This window comes from Coccinella septempunctata, chromosome 3 (genome assembly GCF_907165205.1).
Source record: "Coccinella septempunctata chromosome 3, icCocSept1.1, whole genome shotgun sequence".
Classification (NCBI taxonomy): Eukaryota; Metazoa; Arthropoda; class Insecta; order Coleoptera; family Coccinellidae; genus Coccinella; species Coccinella septempunctata.
In genome coordinates this window covers 1,509,162-1,528,342 of record NC_058191.1, presented here as the reverse complement: position 1 = coordinate 1,528,342, position 19,181 = coordinate 1,509,162, and the positions used below count along the sequence as shown (strand labels likewise).

Here is a 19,181-nt window from a genome sequence, read left to right as displayed (position 1 = left end):
TCCGAAGTGATTCGACATTGTGATAAAATACGTAATTATTGAGACTTTTACGTAGAACGGGCAGCATAGCGTTGATTTAAAACCCAAAAATGTTTCAACAAGCGTCATAACCCCACATTTTTGTACTATACAGAGTCGAATGAGTCAAATTTCCATGTCCAACCTAGTGCTAAAATAAAAGTGAATGGAGTATAGTTACTTCTTCACGAACTTATGTTATATTATGAAATATTAATATATTAGTCCGACCACAGGGTGAATAAAGAAAAACAATTCATTCATTGTAGAAAATTCATGTATTAGATAAAATCCTAAAAGAAAATATTTACAAAATATAAATTTTTTCACAAATTCAGGTTTCTTCAAATTATCTCATTCATAGAAGATAATGAACACAATATTCAGTTGAAAATTTTAGAATGCTGCTGAGTTAATTTCTCATCAAAAATATTGAAGCATCCAAAAGTATTCATAGCTTCATTGATTCAATGCAAATATTCATTTTAAATATCTTACGTAGGTTGGTGAAGTACACACTATGGAATTACAGAAGAACATTTTTTATTTCATCATAAAGGCACAACATTTTTACAGCCAAAAATTCAGAGATAAGCTATGAAAGTGGAAAATGGCCATAAATACATTTTTTATTTGAATGTTTATTATGATTAGTATACAAGAGCTAGGTGGTATTCTTCTTTGACACCTAACAAGATAGATAGTTTTCATCACAAACATGAAATTAAATGAAAACTTTCTATCGATGATGAAGCATTTCCATAGCTTATCTCAAAAAGGACCCAGTTTGAAATTATAAAATATTGTTCATTATTAAACATATTGTACCAAATTTATTTACAAGTACCTTCACTAGTAGAGATCATATGCACCAAAAGTCTATCTAATTCACATATCCTAATAGCTTTATCTGTCCAACATTTTATATATTAATTTAAAATCAACTATTCAACAATAAATAGACATATTTTCTCAATAAAACATCACAACGAAATGTGTTCTTTCGTTTTTCACTGGCACAACTGATGATCTGAATGAGTAGGTATCTGAAACAAAAAGAAAAAAATATGAGTATTTGAAAATTATAAATAACTGGAAATAAAAAACGGAATCACAAAAAAAATTTCCACCGCAATACTTGTCTACCGTTGTAGGTTTAAAACATTTTCATTTATGTTATGGGTTTTCATCAAGTATCGGCCACATTAATTCAACTTTTTTTTATTGTAGTGCCAACCTGGTCGCCATAATATATTGTGCTTGGGTGTAACAAGTTTGAAAATTAATCTGGTCATGGCAATTTTTATGAAAGTCACAATCAACTGTTTTATGTAGTAATAAATCTGAAAATTTTATGGAGCTCGATGCAGCCTTTCGGTCTTGACGATTATTTAATTGATTCCATCTTTTTGGAAATTTTTCGATAGTCAACTTTCGAGTCGCATATCTTCCAAAAAAAATAATAACCAGAAGTACCTACTGCAGTTCTAAAAAGATACGTTATGTACCATTTTTCTTGACTGAAAGTTTAAATAGTATCAAATATATTCAATTTTTCCCAAAGTTGATCCCGAGCCTGGACCAATAATGCAATGATAAAGTGTGTGTTTTCCATATTTTCAACTCATTTTTATTGTTATGAACAATAAAAATCAAACAAGCTGTATAACATCAAAGTCTCACCCAGAGGCTTTTCGAGGAAATAGAAGCAGTATCATATTACAAAAAGTGGTACCTGGAACCATTAACTGTGGTAGCCTACACCTCCGCTGTGTAAATTCACTTAAGCTGACACTTTTCAGATACAGATGAAGAGGCTTTAATTACCCGAAGATAAAATAATACTTATTCCATTCAACTCAGTAGTTTCCGATATATCCGAACCATAACTCTTCCATATCTCCCACCGACAGTGAGAACGTACAATTAACAATTTAAATTCGACTAATCAATTCTTCACACGTAAAATTCTAAAATATGTATCTCGAAGGTGAAACGCCCGAGACAGCATATCTTTATGACCTTCCATATATTGATACAACTCTTGAAATCTCTAGGTTCACCCACGGTGGATAAGGTATCACAAACGCTTATTTATCAAATGCTACTAGGTACTAAAGCTGAGATTATTTTCTTCTTTCGCTAAGCACCGAAGATAATACAGATGAGGGACAGAACGGGCCTAATGGGATATCGTTTGGATGTGTAGTCGTAAAAATTTAATTGTAGGTGCCGAATGAGTGGTTCCATTTGGATCCAGGTTGATAAGATGTCTAAAGACGTCACCTACTCTTAAAAAAGTAGGAAATGTGCTAGAAAGCATCATTCCTTTCTTCTCAATTTTCAGCCCTTTGTGAACTCTTTCACCATCGTTGTCTCTACAACTATTATACAGAGCGGAGATTAAACATTAAAACAGTTAGAGAACATTCACGAATTTAATGTTACAATGGCCAAAAGTGCAGCATATGTCCGACAAACAGAATAGTACTTAATGTTAAGAAGAAATTGATTCCACATTTAAAAACTAATGCATTTTGATATACAGGGAGTTTTCAAAGGCTTTTTTTTGCCAGAAGGTAGAACTCATAAAATAAATAGTTTAACCAAAAATTGTCTGTATGAAATATCCAAGATGGATGAGATACAACCCCTAGAAGTTCGACAAAATTTCATTGAATTTCAAGTACGGGACTGTGGAAGGTGACTCCGGCATCGCAAAAACGAATCAAAACATAAACATATGGCTGGACAATGAAAAGTTCAGTACCAAGTTCATCGAATGAGGTGCATCAGGTCACTTTTGAGAGAATCTTAATTGTTGTATCGTATAAGGTAAAAAAAAATGTAGAAAATCGAGGCAGTCTATTGAAAGTGCCTATGTTAGTTATGTTGAAAAAGTGCTATGATATTTCCCCATTTCATCCCATTTTTACGACGATTGTTGGAATGTTCAAATAAGAAGATTGTGATGCCCATTGTGAATTCTTGAATTATTCAGACGAATTTTATTGGTGAGATTTCGAAGTATTATTCTATTTTTTACACTTGTGTTTTAAGTCTCTTCTGTTGGTATCGAAATGAGGCATTTCATAAAATCTTGTAAGGTACTAAATAATAATGACAACAATTCGGGAATCCTAAGTTTCTATTTTCATTACTACGTAAATATCGAACGAGCCAATATCCTAAACGAAACCACATGGTCGAATCAGGAAATAAGTTTTTTCCCACTAATTTGCGATAAGTCAGCTAACAAACGGTCTAGGCTCGTATTAAGATTTATTTCAGTAATTATTTTCAATTTTTTTTTCAACTTTGTAATTTTGAAAGCTCTGTATAGGTGATTTTTGGTGAAATGCTTCATTTTGACCCTTTCTACCTTCTGTTGAAAGAAAAAGCCTCACCTTCAAATACACCCTACATATTATGATAATATGCCTTCCCTATTCATTTGCGTTTGTGACTTTGAGATGAGGATCGAGAAGAAAGATCCAACCATGCAAAATAGAATTATTTGACATATACATGGTGAGTCTTTGATTCGTATAAATATTTTAAATGTGTATTCTCGAGGTCAAAAGAAACACTTTTTTTCGATTCGGCTCTGATAAAGAGAAATAGTAGTTTTAAGTTTTCATAATGAGCTGTGTCACCCCTGGAAACATAAAATTACCTTCAAAATAACTAGCTAAATCTGTGACACAACACATCTGTGGATCTTGCATTCGGTCAAAATACCCAATTTTCGAATTTCACAGATATCTTTTATTTTTGAACATCAAAATACTCACAAACTGATACTGTTAGAATAATTGTACGAGTTAAAGACTCACCCTGTATACGAAGAAGACAGTAAAAAGTTACACACAACAAAATTCATATCTGGGGTGTTAACTATTTGTTAGAAGAGTGCTTGAAAGGGTAAATTTTTCATTTAAATTGCTCATTGAATTCAAATATTAATTTTGTGTATTTTGAGGTCGCACTTTAGGTGTGTTCGATGTTTTTGAAGTGTTATCGAAAATATGCTGTTTCAGTAGGGTAGTAATTTATGGGAAATTGAAGAATATACCTATTCATTTGTTTTTGTAATTCATCAATGTACGAGGATTTTTCTAGAAATTAGTTAATACCAAAGGAATAAATTTAATTTGTTTGTGTTTCTTTTGTAGTTAATTGTAATTTGTAATTTAATCAGCCATCATTCATTTATATTTGTAGGGCCAAAGATGCGGCAAAAATGTAGAATGTGAAATATTTAGTTGAATTTTCCATATTTTTTCAATATTCTACGCAAAGAATAAGGTCATTGGCTCACTGTTTGTTTAAGTAATGTAGTTGGCGCCCCAAGCTTAAAGTGGCTTAAACTCTCTTTGAGGCCTGTTTACTCTCAACCCTATCTTCCCGCAAGACGTAAATTTGCAGCAGAAAACTTCGTTGTCTGGAGTGTTCGTCAACAAAAAGGCCTAATACATACTTTAAACCCAGGATCTTGAGTTGTTACATTTTTGTAATGGGTTGGTAGTGTAGTGCGCTACTAAGATTTTTGTTTTGAATAATGAAAAAGTATTGAAATATCAAAAATACATATCTGTCACTTTCTTACTTTTAGCAAAGAAAATGTAGGAAAAGTTGCTGTTTTTGGCATCCCTTACCTCAGAAGGGTCGTTCATTTAACCCCATGTTTTATCAAGAAATATTTTCATCGAAATTTGAAAAGAATTAAATATGTGGTATAAATTCCACAGTCAAAATTGAATCATGCTCATAGAACTTAATGATAGAACACTTTTATGAATTAAATTTTTTTTTCGCTCTGGTGATTATTCGCGAATCCAATTACCATTGAGGGCGCTGCGAAATGAAAACAAACTTTGACTCTTTTCGAGATTTGTACTGCCTAACAGAGTTTTTCTAGAAAATCAAGATATTTATCGGAATTATCGGAAGTGAATTAATTGATTGATTTAGTTTCGTAAAGAAAGATCAACATTCTTTGGAAATATTTCATTTGAAAAGGATGAATTTTGGAATAAAATCGAGCGATGATATTGGTGATCCACTGTACCTAGACACAAAATCCTATTATTTCACAGATTCTTTCTTGAATTAAACCTAGCTAATAATATTGAGGCAGTAAATACTGAGTTTGTGAAGTTTCTATTTGAAGTATTTCAATTCCATGTTATGATGTAGGTATTCCTCATACTGAAATCTCAAGAGACATAAATATGATTGAGTTCATGGAACAAGATCTACAGATGAGAAAAAGCATTCATTTTTAAGTATGAAAATTATGAAATTGTATTCCTAAATCATCAATTGAATTTAGCAGAAAAATCTCGCAAAGAAAAATCGTTTAACCTTACTGCTGCCAGTTGAAAGCACTGATATAAATACCTTTTCCAATATTTTTTCGGAATCAATATTTCTATTCAGAAACCCAAACAATAATCCCAATATAACTTCTCCAAATAAAAATTATAATACTTTGTTGGACAACGTGAGATAAGAAAAAACATAAGGAACTAAACTTGTTTTGACTTTGCACTACTGACAAAGTAGTTTCGGAATTCAGTCGGCAGAGGGCGTCTAGATTTTTGGACTCGCTAATTACCTCCGCTAACCCGAAGAATCTATTGTTCATTCTACTGAAGATCAGAGCACAGTATCTTTAAATTTTTTTGAATGTAAAATGAAGAAAGGAGTATAATTTCAAAGTAATTTCTTGTTTTACTGAAAGGTCCAAGTTCAAAATATTTATTATTCAAATCGATAATTAATTATTGAATTACAATAGTTCAGAATCAGGCAAAACAAATTATGGGTTTCTATTTTAATCCTTCTTCAACCGAAAATTGTTCTACTGTCCGTACCTAGTGATGAATAACCGCCATAGTGTTAATTTCACATAGCACATGTGAAGGATAATGATAAGTTTTATGTCCTTTCAGGACAAATTCCGTTTTTTATGCGGCGTTCTGAAGAAGTTATAAATCTATTTCCCTTCCCAACGGTACACAACTTCCAATTTTTACGGAACAGCCTAAAAAAACCTTCCCCTTCCGGCATGACAAAAACTAAATCCGTAGATTCGTAAAAAAGCGGAATCAGCGAACCGTGACCGGGGCTCATATGAATTTTAACGGTTTTTCCACCTAAAATCCGACAGATTTCACGAGGGTGAATTCGAGAACCAGCTCTGAATGGGCCACGCCGTATATATGCGCATATAGGTATGGCACAAAGGTCCCGTAGCGGAATCTATTCCCACGTTAGACCAGTTCGAGAACTTGTTTTTCGCTTTACAGGTAAATTTGGTACGTCCTTTATAATATGTAGATATGCTCTCACTTGATCTATTTTTCTTATGAATGCCCCGTGTATCTCAACGGACTCAACGGACGATATTCTTTTGTGTTCTGCTTTCAAAGCGACTTTTCAGTCTTATGATCGATCGAGAAATAAACAAGTGGCCTGGGAAAATGAATTCTGCCAAGATTAGGACAAAGTTGGGGAGAAAGTTCGGTATTCTTGAATTTACATTCGAAACATTTTCATTAACGAAAAGGGAGGTAAAATTGAGAGTAGCAATATTAATATTACGGGGATGATAATTGATTTTCAACGTTGGTATGTACTGAAATTTTCAAAGATTACGTTTTGAGTAAAAAATCGAGTACCACAGAAAAAGGTCCACTTAACTGCATTAATAATCCCCCAGAAATTTATATACCCTATAATTATTGACCCAATTAAGAAAACCATTACTTTGAATACTTAGAGACGAAGGACCCATTCGATTTACAATCATTCAGACCAATTGTCATGTTTAAAAAAAATTTTTCTTCTATCAGAAAGTATCAGTATATCTTCTCTTGTCCGAAGAAGCTATTGTGATAACGAAAACTTTAAATCATCCTAATCCTAGTGAAAATCATGTTGTTGAACGAATAAATCGAAAGCAACTCGTTAAATGTGTTGCTTAAATCAAGTGCAATCATACAAGGGTCCTCCTAATTTGGTACAACTAGCTACACCAAGTGATTGACGTAGTTCACGTAGACCCCAGGCGACCAGTAGCATATCTGTTATGTTTTCTTGGGAGATCTTATTGGGAACTTTGTTATGTGTTATTTTTCTGTAACCATTACGTGTCTGATACGATATTTGGGATGTGCCTGTGCTGTATCCAGATTATATCCACATTTTGTAAATTTCATTTTCCCGCTCCATGATATCCACGTAACATATTTGTAACATTGTTCTTTATTTGCCATGTATCATTTTGTGATCATGGACAGAGCATGACACCATAAGCGTTTTAACAACCGTCTAGGGAGCTGAAAAACCATGAAGAACTATATGTAAACCTTAAACAAAAATGGGGGATTGTGAGAAATGTTATTGATACCGTCGTTTTGATAAGTGGATATGTATTTATTACCATTTAGAACAAAGAATATAATAATCTTTGATTTAGAGGTTTTGTTAGTTGAATAGTGGATCAGTTTGATCAGTTATTTGTGTGTCACAGTGGTTTTTCAGTGAAATGGAGTATTATTGAAAAGAAAGTGCTATGAATATCGAACTGTAGGTCAATAAATCATTGCTCGTATATTCATAGCAGTCCTATGGAACAATGAACATAATAGTCTATGTTTTTATTATATCCAGAATTTAAAATTATATTTGAATAAATGATGACCTGTTTCGTGTAGATTTCGATATAGGTTTTTTCCTTACATGTTGCATGTACCTCATTTGTTGAAATAAATGAATAAATCATATATATATTTCGAATTTTCTTCAGAAAGATTTGCAATATCTACTATTCTTCCCATTCGCACAACGCATAACATAGGCACAATTCTGTTAAAATTTTTTTACCTTAACCAAAGATTAATGAAATGTTGATTAATCTTTTTATGGAATGTATAAAAGTGCAAAGACCTGTCCCTAATCTTTCTTTGAGAACAGTGATCATGAACCCATCAGTGATGTAATTTATTCTTTCTCACCGAACTGATATAAGATGTTCTTGAATGTTCTTTTTAACAATGATTAATAAAATAACACTATTTGAAAAATCAAAATTTGAGTTTAATATTATAGCAATAGTTTATATTAATTTTCATAATGTTTTTGTTGAAGCGTCCTCAACAACAAATAAAACATAGTAAACATTATTAAGGTAATAAATATAGATCTCCCAGAAACAGATATTTGCATGATCCATGTTTGAACTATTTATGCCTCTTTCAGAAAGGAGAAGTTTCCCTTGTTTAAGACGGCATAGGAGCATAGCTGCTTTATAACTGTTCTATTTTTGTGCTCTGAATGCTATATTGAGGTTAAAAAACAGGGAACACTGTATATATTTCTGCTATATAGCTGCTCTGTAATGTGGTCACCTGGGACTGTTCACCGGAAGTTTTGGGGGAACTAGCCTCAATATTGAGCTGAAAAATTCATGCCATGCGAAATTAACACTCGATCAATCCTGATGAAAGAGAGATCGCATTGTGAAAATCACATACTTTTCCTAACTAATCGGCCACATCCATTCAATATTTAATTTCCAATTTAAAATTGATAGCAGACAGTCTGAAGACCTTCAAGTTCAAGCCGATGAAATCAAATATTCCTTGAATTTTTCATGAATACATATATATAGAGGGGAAAGTGTAATCTCACTTCGTACTATATAATTCATGAAAATAAAATCTGATAACTATGTGAGTATGGTCCATAGACTCGTCATAAAATCGAGAAACATTCCTTTAATTCCTTGTTACTTGATTTACGACACTGAGTTAAGCTGTAACATCTTCATAAAGTACAATTTCATGGAAAACTATCAATGTCATTCTCCAACCCAACTTTAACACAGCTCGTTCCACATTTAGGAAATTCAAGAATGGATAGATGAGAACGGAGCGATAAATTCGGATTATGAATGAATCAAAGTGAGCGTCACTAATCCTTTTTTAATAAAGATATTCTCGAGAGGTCCGAGAACGTTCTCATCTTCCTTGAATGAAGTGACGGCCATCAAAATCGAGTTTTTCTTATGTATATTAGGCTGCCAAGCATCGCTTATAATTTAGCCATTATGAACATTATGAAAAGATCAGAAGGGCCGAATATAAGGCTTTTTGTGTTATCGTCTACAGCCGCGAGAAAGTCTCTCCTTTGAAGACAAATTCGGCCTAAGCCTGATGCATGACTCAAAATGTTGTGACAGGTTTCGAGTGGGTGAATAAGATGTAATTGTTCTGCATTTCTGAGGACCATTCGTGCGGTGTTACGGCTTTTCAATTGTTGCTGTTATAGCAAGAATTTTTATTCGATTTTATTGTTCTTCGATGAGAGATTGATAAGTTTGGACAATCCTAGCTAATCTAAAATTATAGCTGAAAAATTTGAAAAACGAGGAAAATAGTTTTACTGTCTGATCAACAGTTGAGATGTTTTTTCTACGATCATCACTGATTTTGACTCATTTGTAGTTCTTCACGTCAATATAATAGTAGGTCCCACTACTCAGTGTAGTGTAATCTACAACACTACAACACTTTGCATCAGCTGATTTTCACTGTAATTGCACAAACGAATGAAAAAAACACTGACGTTAGGTTGTTACGCTCAGAGACTAATAATTTTGATTTAATATATGGTTATGTTTTTCAGAAGATTTCTTACTTTTTAATCCTCTTGCAAGTGATGAACTTATCACAAATTTTAAATTTAATCTTATCCATTTTGAACTATACTTCATTCAACTTTATTTTAGCAGTCGGTTGGCCACGGAAATTTGACACATTTCACTCTGTATAGTACGAAAATGTGGGGTTATGAGGCTTGTCAAAACATTTTTGGGTTTTAAATCAAAGCTATGTTGCAGGTTCTACGTAAAAGTTTCTGTTATTACGTATTTTATCACAATGTCGAATCTCTTCGAAAAATATCTGACGAACATAATTGAAGTTTATACAAACTGATTGAAGGCATACCAAATCCAGTTATTTGCATGGAAAATACAAAAGATCAGTATAATATCATAATATGCACTAGCTTGAGGAGAGTTAATGTTCGTTATCTTCTTTGGCTTACATCATTTGTAGATTTCAAAAATATTAACCCGAAGATGAAATGCATATGATGCAGTGTTGGCAATGGGTATCTCCCGAAGGAATTAACAGATAATTACAAGAATGTTAAATTTTTCAATAAAAATCATCTTGCATCAATATAAGTAAAAGGAGTTGAAGGAAGTTTCAAGTAAAGATGCAACTTCACCGTTGAACAAAAATTTCACATGAATAAACAGTAACAGGGCAACTTGCGCGTATTTGTGGCTATTCATCTTAATACATTGATGTAATTATAATATTTAGGTATTTATTAGTACCTTAAGACATTTACATTGTATAGGACAAGTCAAATGAAAAACAGAAAAATCCATTTTAGGGAACTCATTCTCCGATGACATTTATCGAAAATCCTGTAGTTAACTTTTCGCATTAATTCACTCAAACATAAAATTCTGAAATGCCACCACTTTTTAAGGAAATTCTTTGTCATACTCTTCATTCACAATCTTTCTGATTGTGGAAATATTCAGCTGAAATATAAGTCGTTTAGATTCAGATGAAACATTATATAAATTCTCTTACCTTGAATATGTTCGCTACCGTCTGACGTATTGTGGATTTTAGAATATCAGGGTATAACTATTTGAATGAGCGGACCTGAATTCTAAATAGCACTTCCTGAAACCCTGTCTTCTTTTTCAATCACGTTCGGCATTTTCGTAATAAAAATTGATATTAGTTGTGGCAACGGCGTTATGACATTAACGACATTTCATGAGTGCCAACCTAACTTCGTTCTAGTTACAAAAACTTGTGAAAATTATTTCATGGCCAACCGACTGCTAAAATAAATTTGAATGAAGTATAGATTAGTGTGACGTCCGTGACATAACCATAAAATTTTGCATTTCATACCACAGAACACAAATATTACACTTCATTTCGACTAGGTGTAGATAAAATACACCTCCTTTACATTGGTGTAATTCCAATCAGCAAACGAATACTAAAATCGAGTCTATATTACACCCAGTGTAGAAAAGTGCTACACTTTCTATACAAACGAAAGGACCTAGTATTTTTTACTTTTATGGAAGGAAAATTTTAACATATATAATCTCTATGTGTTGAGCGCACAATAAAACAATTTTTAATATAATGTCAGCTTCAAAGCGAATATTTTACCGCAACAATCGTAATTTTTATATACGTAAATGCGGTTGTTCATAAAATATCGATTGGTTACAGTCTCAACTTCAGTAAGCTCGTAGTTCAGAAGATATTTATTCTTGAAAATTGCATTTTTTCAATATATTTCGACAAGTTTGATGGATTCTTCTAGGTTCAGTCAAAACCACAGAATATCAATAGTTTTTGTGTTGTTTCTATGGATAACAGAGTTTCTGTACAAAATAGAAAAATTCTTCGTCAATGCTCGTGCGAAGTTTCTTATCAAATCATGAAAAAAAGAGAAAATCAAGTCATTTTGTGAATCATTTAAATACATTATTGATGGCCTCAGATGGATGCAGAGAAAAAATCTATTGGTACAAGTCTCAATTTTAGAAAACTTTTAATTTGTACGATATAATTCTTCGAAAAAAGTTTGGATCAAAATAAAACTGAATAATTTTAAGGTTAGTTTAGGACAGTGAAAAAATAATTTCTCACATGAAAATTTCATTTGCAGATAGTAATGAAATGAATAAACTATTATGTTCTTAATAATGATAAACAATTACTTTAGTTATTCAAGTGTTCGACAGTGAAAATATAATGGTTTTCGAGAATATTACGATCTCAGCATTAGGATGAAATTTTCGAGAATCTTGAACTAATCAATCCTGCGAATGAACAGTTTGCTAAGATTTAAACTTGTATCAATGGACTTTCTTTTCCCTATTGCTGCAAAAAAATCGTCAATAACGTGAGCATTTGAGCTTATAGTTCATTCAAGAATGATTGACATCCCAGTAGGACTTGACGTCCAGACGCAGCTTAAATCTGGTCACAAAAGATCTTCAATAATTTCTGTAGGTTCAATCACAGAAGTGGAATATTTAAATATAAAGAAATATTCAAATTCAGAACATATTAATCAGCAATCAAAATTTATATAATTATGTTTCCAATTTGTTGGATTAAATTAAGAAGATAAACAGCTGTACAAATTCAAATTAACTCCGGTCAGTGCATAGATTCACAATAATTGGTCTATGGATCACCGTTTATTCACAATACCAACCTGAATTCCGCAACACAAAATCTGTATGAACTTATGGGTTATTACCAACTAAGATTCGATTTTCCATAGCCACTCGAGATATCAATCATTCTTGAATGAACTATTATTTTAGAATGACTTGATTTTCTCTACATTTTCTGAAATTCAAATTTAAATTGTTACCATTTGAAATGGATGAGTTCAGAATTTTTGCCAACCTGGTAAATATTCGACTACACTCTTACTATGGAAATGTAGTTTTTTTAATTATATTTGTGCCTTTCGGTTGCACCAAGCATTTTACAATCCTTGGAATATCGCTGTTTCATCCATAGACTAATAACTCATTTATTATTAGACTATGGTTTAATCACAGAACACATTATAGTAGTTGGGGCGTTTTTGATGAAACCATAGTCTAATAATAAACTAATTATTAGTCTATGGATGAAACCATAAATATAATGAACGCAAGACAAAAAAGACGCCTGAATAATGCCAAAAATTAGCTTGAAAATACATCTGAATTTTCTATTTTCTTTCATATCACTTGGATTTGAGAGCCAGGGACATTTCAAGGATTATAAAATTGCTTACAACGTTGGCAAACGTTTCTGAACTCGTCCATTGAGTTGGAATTATATGAACCATAGGATACAATACAAGAAACTATTGATTTTCTGTGGTTTTGACTGATAACACCTAAAAAAATCCATCGAAATTTTCAAAATCTATTAGAAAAATACAAAAATTAATATCTCCTAAATTACTAGCTGGCTGGAGTTGATATTGATAGGTACCAATCGATTTCTTATGAAAATCTGCAGGTATAAAAAATTTCGAATGAAATCCATGACTGTCCCTAAAGTAAAGTTCTACCACGTTTCTTTATATTAGTATTAAAATCAAATGAAAGCAATTCAGCAATTGTATTGTTCAAATGTATCATCAGAAAAACTGCCAAAGTCCGTAACAGACGCTGCGGATCAAGTCACTAGAGAAGACATAAATAAGATACCAAAGTATCTATCATACGATGAAGTCCTCTTTGAATTCCCCTTAAAACCTTCTCACCTATGAATATATCTGTCTATAAATTAGCGACACATTTTTCCCCTGAACGTACCTGTACCTAACCCAGCAATGAACAATCACCATATCCTCATTAAAGTAGCATTATTAAGAAACCGGTATTTTAACTTTGCTCCACTACTTGATACCATAATAAATAACATGTGAGAACCAACTTCTGCAGCAATACCTCCGCATTCACTTTGGGCCCTCCGAAAAATTATCATATTTTACACATAATGCAATGCGTAGTCAGTTGTGGATCCTTCGGTTTGAGGCCTTATAGGTACATGTGTACGGTAATATATCTTCGAAATGTTACAAGTAACACGTCCTCGAGTCTTGCGCTTCTTTTTTGCGGTCGCATAGCAGCTGATTTATAGCGAGCATGATTCAAACAAATCAGTGTATAATTTTCATTCCGAAGAGTCATTGTTGCTGCAAATAGGAGCAGACACCAATTCATCTCCTTTTTTGTGTCGGGACCTAAAGGTCGGTTCTACCCATACAATCTCCGGGATGGCGATTCTTGGTGGGATTTTCAGATTACAAGGGGCACTTCCGGTTGATCGTTTTTCAAAAACAACCCTTCAACGATTCTCGATACTGAATTTAATCTAACAAGAGTTATACAAAATGAATTCGAAATGTCGAGCAATATTTCTACAGATAAAACAACACCTATACTGCATTCACATTTATTTCAGCAGTCGGTTGGCCATGAAATAATTTTCTCAAGTTTTTGTAACTAGAACGGAGTAGGGTTGGTACTCATGAAATGTCGTTAATGTCATAACGCCGTTGCCACAACTAATATCAGTTTTTATTAGGAAAATGCCGAAAGTGATTGAAAAAAGACAGGAAGTGCTATTTAGAATTCAGATCAGCTCATTCAAATAGTTATACCCTGATATTCTAAAATCCACAATACGTCAGACGGTAGCGAACATATTCAATGTAAGAGAATTTATATACTGTTTAATCTGAATCTAAACGACTTATATTTCAGCTGAATATTTCCACAATCAGGAAGATTGTGAATGAAGAGGATGACAAAGAATTTCCTTCTATTGGGAGACCCAAAAAAATGGTGGCATTTGAGAACTTTATGTTTGAGTGAATAAAAGCGAAAAGTTTACTACAGGATTCTCGATATGAATGCCATCGTAGAATAAGTTCCCGAAAATTGATTTTTCCATTTTTCATTTGACTTGTTCTATACATTATAAATGTCTTAAGATACCAATAAATGCCTAATTATTATTGTTATATCAATGTATTAAGATGAACAGCCATGAATACGCGGCAGTTGTTCTGTTAATTGTTTATTCATGTGAAATTTTTGTTCAAAAGGTGAAGTTCATCTTGACGTGAAGCTCCCTTTTATTCCTTTTACTTATATTGGTGCAAGATGATTTTTGTTGAAGAATTTCACATTCTTGTAATTACCTGTTAATTCCTTCCGGAGATACCAGTTCCCAACCACTGCATCAAATGCATTTCATCTCTGGGCTAATATTTTTGAAATCTACAACTGATGTAACGTATTCAAACTTTAGCCAAAGAAGATAACGAACAATAACTCTGCTCAATCTAGTGCATATTATGATATTATACTGATCTCTTGTATTTTCCATGCAAATAACTGGATTTGGTATGCCTTCAATCAGTTTATATAAACTTCAATTATGTTCGTCACATATTTTCCGAAGAGGTTCGACATTGTGATAAAATACGTAATAACAGAAACTTTTACGTAGAACGGGCAACATAGCGTTGATTTAAAACCCAAAAATGTTTTGACAAGCGTCATAACCCCACATTTTCGTACTATACAGAGTGAAATGTGTCAAATTTCCATGGCCAACCGACTGCTAAAATAAAAGTGAATGGAGTATAGTATAATAAATGGTCTTTGTCGAATTGACTTATGTCAAACGGCTTAGTAAAGGTGCCTTTGGTAAAGCCATACCATAATAGCTTATGGTTTCCCTACATATGTAACTACCGAAATTGGTACCATTAGACTGAAGTGTTGGGTGATACTTGAGGATTCCAAGACAAGGTATTGGCTTATGCCTCTAACCTCCAACTGTTATTCTACGCTTTCGAAAGTTAACTTGGGGCTTTTCAAATGTTTGTAGCACCCTTGATGAGTGGTTTGTTAGACAAGAATCACTTTAATTTTGGTATTCTGTCATCCCTAGAAATATTGCTCGACTGATAATGAAGAATTTTTAAATTCTTCAACGAAAAAGAAACCTGGCATCCACGTATGTCATTCAAGAAGAAAAAAACTCGGAATTAGCAGAGACGAAAATAGAAATGCCGCCCCATTTACGAGAGGAAGTTGTTTCACCCATTTTTCCAGATTTCACCGGCTTATCTGATATCTCCGTTTCTCGAAATAACCGGGAGCACTTGTGGTTCATAAATAAACGGAGACAGCTCGGTTGTCAGGATTCCGCATCTACAGTGTCCCAAGGTGGAAGACACTTGCGTTGGTGACTGCCCCATTTACTAAGGACTTCCGCAATAATAGAACAGCAACAAGTCCCATGTGTTCCTGAGCGCCACAACATCTGGCACACTTTACCACCTTCTTGCAGAGCTGCCATTTGGGGGATAGGTATCATATTAGTTGCACGATATACGTTCATGGTCGCCTGTTTGTTTACGCAATTCAAATTAGTATGACTTTACATTGATTCCTAATGAACATTAGTATGAAACCCTTGTTGGAAGTACAAATTAGTTCGGTCCGTTAAAAAAATGGCTTTGACTGTAATTAATGTCTCATAGTGGCAGATGATTTTGGTGGTTTTTGATAGATTGGACATCAATTCATGCTCTATCGCTTTGAATTCCATAGAAAACCCTTGTTTTTTATTATGTTAACTAAAAAGCATTCGCTGGAGATTTAACTGTTCTGCTTTAATTGAAAGAAAAATGCAGATAAAATGAATGGAATGCTTATAAACGTTTATGGTGACAATGCTCCAACTGATAAATCATGTAGGGCATGCTATCGACGTTTCAAAAATGGTGGTTTCAGCGTTCAAGACAAGCCTCTCTTTGGGACAGCCAAAAAATTCGAAGACAAAGAATTTGAAGAGTCACTCGATGAAGATTCTAGTCAATTCAAGATGCGCTTGCAGAATAATATGGGCTGACTTAACAAGCAGTTGGGTTACAATTGAAATCGTTCAGAAGCAAGGTTGTTCAGTGAGTGCCTCATGAGCTGAAGAGTGCCTTCCTATCTTCCTCTGGGTCGTGGTCCAGTAGTCTCCTGAGTTCTTCTTTCGGATGTTCATTCGCTGTTTCGAATAACCTTTCTGCTTTCTTCTTCATAAGTTCGGTGATAATTTCCACCTTCAAATCTCGATAAATCTGTTTGTTCGTGACAAACCAAGGTGTATCTATTGCACATCGTAGCAGCTTGTTTTCTGTTGCCTGAATTCTTTGGATAAGGCTTTTTGCAGCGAATTCCAAAGTACATAATCCATATGTCAGTTGTGGTTTTGTCTCTTTCGACATATGACTCCTTCTACCTATCAGTGAACAGAGTCTATTCATCGCTGTCTTGGTTTTGTCAATGGCTCGTTTGATATATGGCTTCTCCAGGTTAGCCCCTTATCTAGGGTAATACCTAAATACTTCGCTTCCTTTTTCCATTCGACCTCCAGGTTTGTTGTAGTCCTCACTTTTCTCTTGTGTAGTAATATCGCTTTGCTCTTCTGCCCTTTGAGCTTAAATACCCACTTGATACACCAGTAATTCATTTCATCGAAAGCTTCTTGTAATTTATTCTCGATTCTCTTTCGATCAAGTCCTATTTGGCAGGAAACTGGCTCACTTCTTTTGCAGAAATCGAAAATTATCTCCCAACTTTAATCGCCACAAAAGACGAAGCATTTTTCTCAAATGAAATTGGAAAATTGATTGAGAGGTGTCAAAAAGTCGTAGACAGCGATAGAGAATACTTTGAATGATTTGTTCATCATTTTGTTTTGAAATAAATGTATTTTTGACCATAAAAAACGCACCGAAGTGTTATACAATTCCCATCAGTAAATACATAATTTAATGTTTTTTTGAAAGAAAAACGTTTTCACTTCTTTGTTAGGTCTTCACATAAAGTTTTTCGATTTTAATGCAATTAGCGCATCATACAAACATTTGCTCAGCTGTCTGCCTCTAATCCAATGTATTTCAATTGCAAATATTCTGAGACCATATTGAAGGCGTAGAATTTTACAAGTGAGTTGTATGCCAGAGGACTCTAGGACTAGAGAAAAAAAAATACAGGCAGATTAATGAATTATAATTCTCAAAGGAATTGAATCGGATATCAGATAACTCACAGCAAACAACTGTTATTCAGCTTGAATGTCATACTATTTCTATTAGAGGAATACAATACGCTTCAACCCATAAGGGTAACAGGTCACATATGGCAGCAGATGCAATTGGTAATTAGCTGATTTGGTCAGCAATACATATGTTTTGGGCTCTCTGGTGAAGTATGTAGACTACAAACGAATGGTGTTTGAGCTTATCGCTTATTTGATAAGCAGTTTTTGACTTCTACCTTGAAGTCATAATCTACCCGAGAGTTATCTGAGCTACCTCTTGAATTACTTTTGGAGTTCCTGACACAACAAAATGTTTTCATGACTGCCTATTCGATATTCATTCCAGTTGATTGTCAGGAAAAATATGATCCTCTGGTCTAGTTTACATTATAAATTTTCATTACGGACGATTTATGAAAACGACTGTTACATCGTCTCCAATAGTCGTTAAGAAATATCCGCTTCGTTTTTTGCCCATCTAGACATGGCTGCTTCAGGTACCCGATACGTGATTTACCGGGCAAGATGCTGCTCGGTTGTCTTCACAGTCTTCATTAGAGATGATTTATTGCCCGATTGTTCAACGGAGGGTTATTGAAAAGAAGACGCGGTTATTAAAACCAGTGAGGAGAATATTGCTCCAATGGAATAATTAGAGAAGCCGCTCATTTATATATATTTGGTTCGAATGAATGAATGTGCATACAAATTCAAGATGTGGACCCTATACTATTTCCACAATATCATTCATTCATTTTTACGAATATGTCTCGTGCTCACATCAGTATAGAAAATAATTTTAAAATGTATTTTTGAAGAGTAGAGGACTGAAACAAAGATTATAAAGTAGAAAGATAGGTAACGCCCTCATGTCTCTACGAGTGTCTCTAGTACTGAAAACAGACTATATTTTGGTCAGTGAGAACACACTTGACAATGAGATGGCGCGCAAAACCTACTTTCAATACAGAAAAACTATTTAATAACACTTTTTTGTTTTATAATTGACAGGCGCGGAATTCAAATTTTATTCCTTGTATTGAATTTTAATATCGATACTTCAGTTCTTGATATATGAATTATTCATAAAGTTTAAATATACAAGACCTGTATGTTAGTAAGGGATGCTTTCTGCATAAAACAGTTTACGTGGATGAACAGTTCTCAATTGACTGAGCAGTAAAATGTTTACTGCACATGGTGTAGACAGTAGTGTTTACTGAAGTCATTGTCTTAAAGTTTTAACGTCCTGGAAATTTTCCGATTCACATGTTACTTACGCTTCCATTTTCCTTAGTTGAGTGAAAAACTCCATTTTATTATTTGATCCACAGTTCTTCACCATTCAGTAGTTTTCGGACGATATTTTGAGGTTTTCACCAAGAGACTCGACAAAAAAAACTCAATAATCAA

At 33.5% G+C, this 19,181-nt stretch overlaps 1 protein-coding gene across 1 annotated transcript in view; it reads right to left on the bottom strand.

The window, feature by feature from the left end:
- Positions 1-359: 359 nt before the first annotated feature.
- The window catches only part of LOC123309780 (achaete-scute complex protein T8-like), a 33,348-nt gene continuing 14,526 nt past the window's right edge, over positions 360-19,181 (bottom strand). The window contains exon 2 of the mRNA XM_044893043.1: positions 360-1,064. The gene's annotated coding sequence lies outside the window, so the exon portion shown is untranslated. The remainder of the gene's footprint in view (positions 1,065-19,181) is intronic.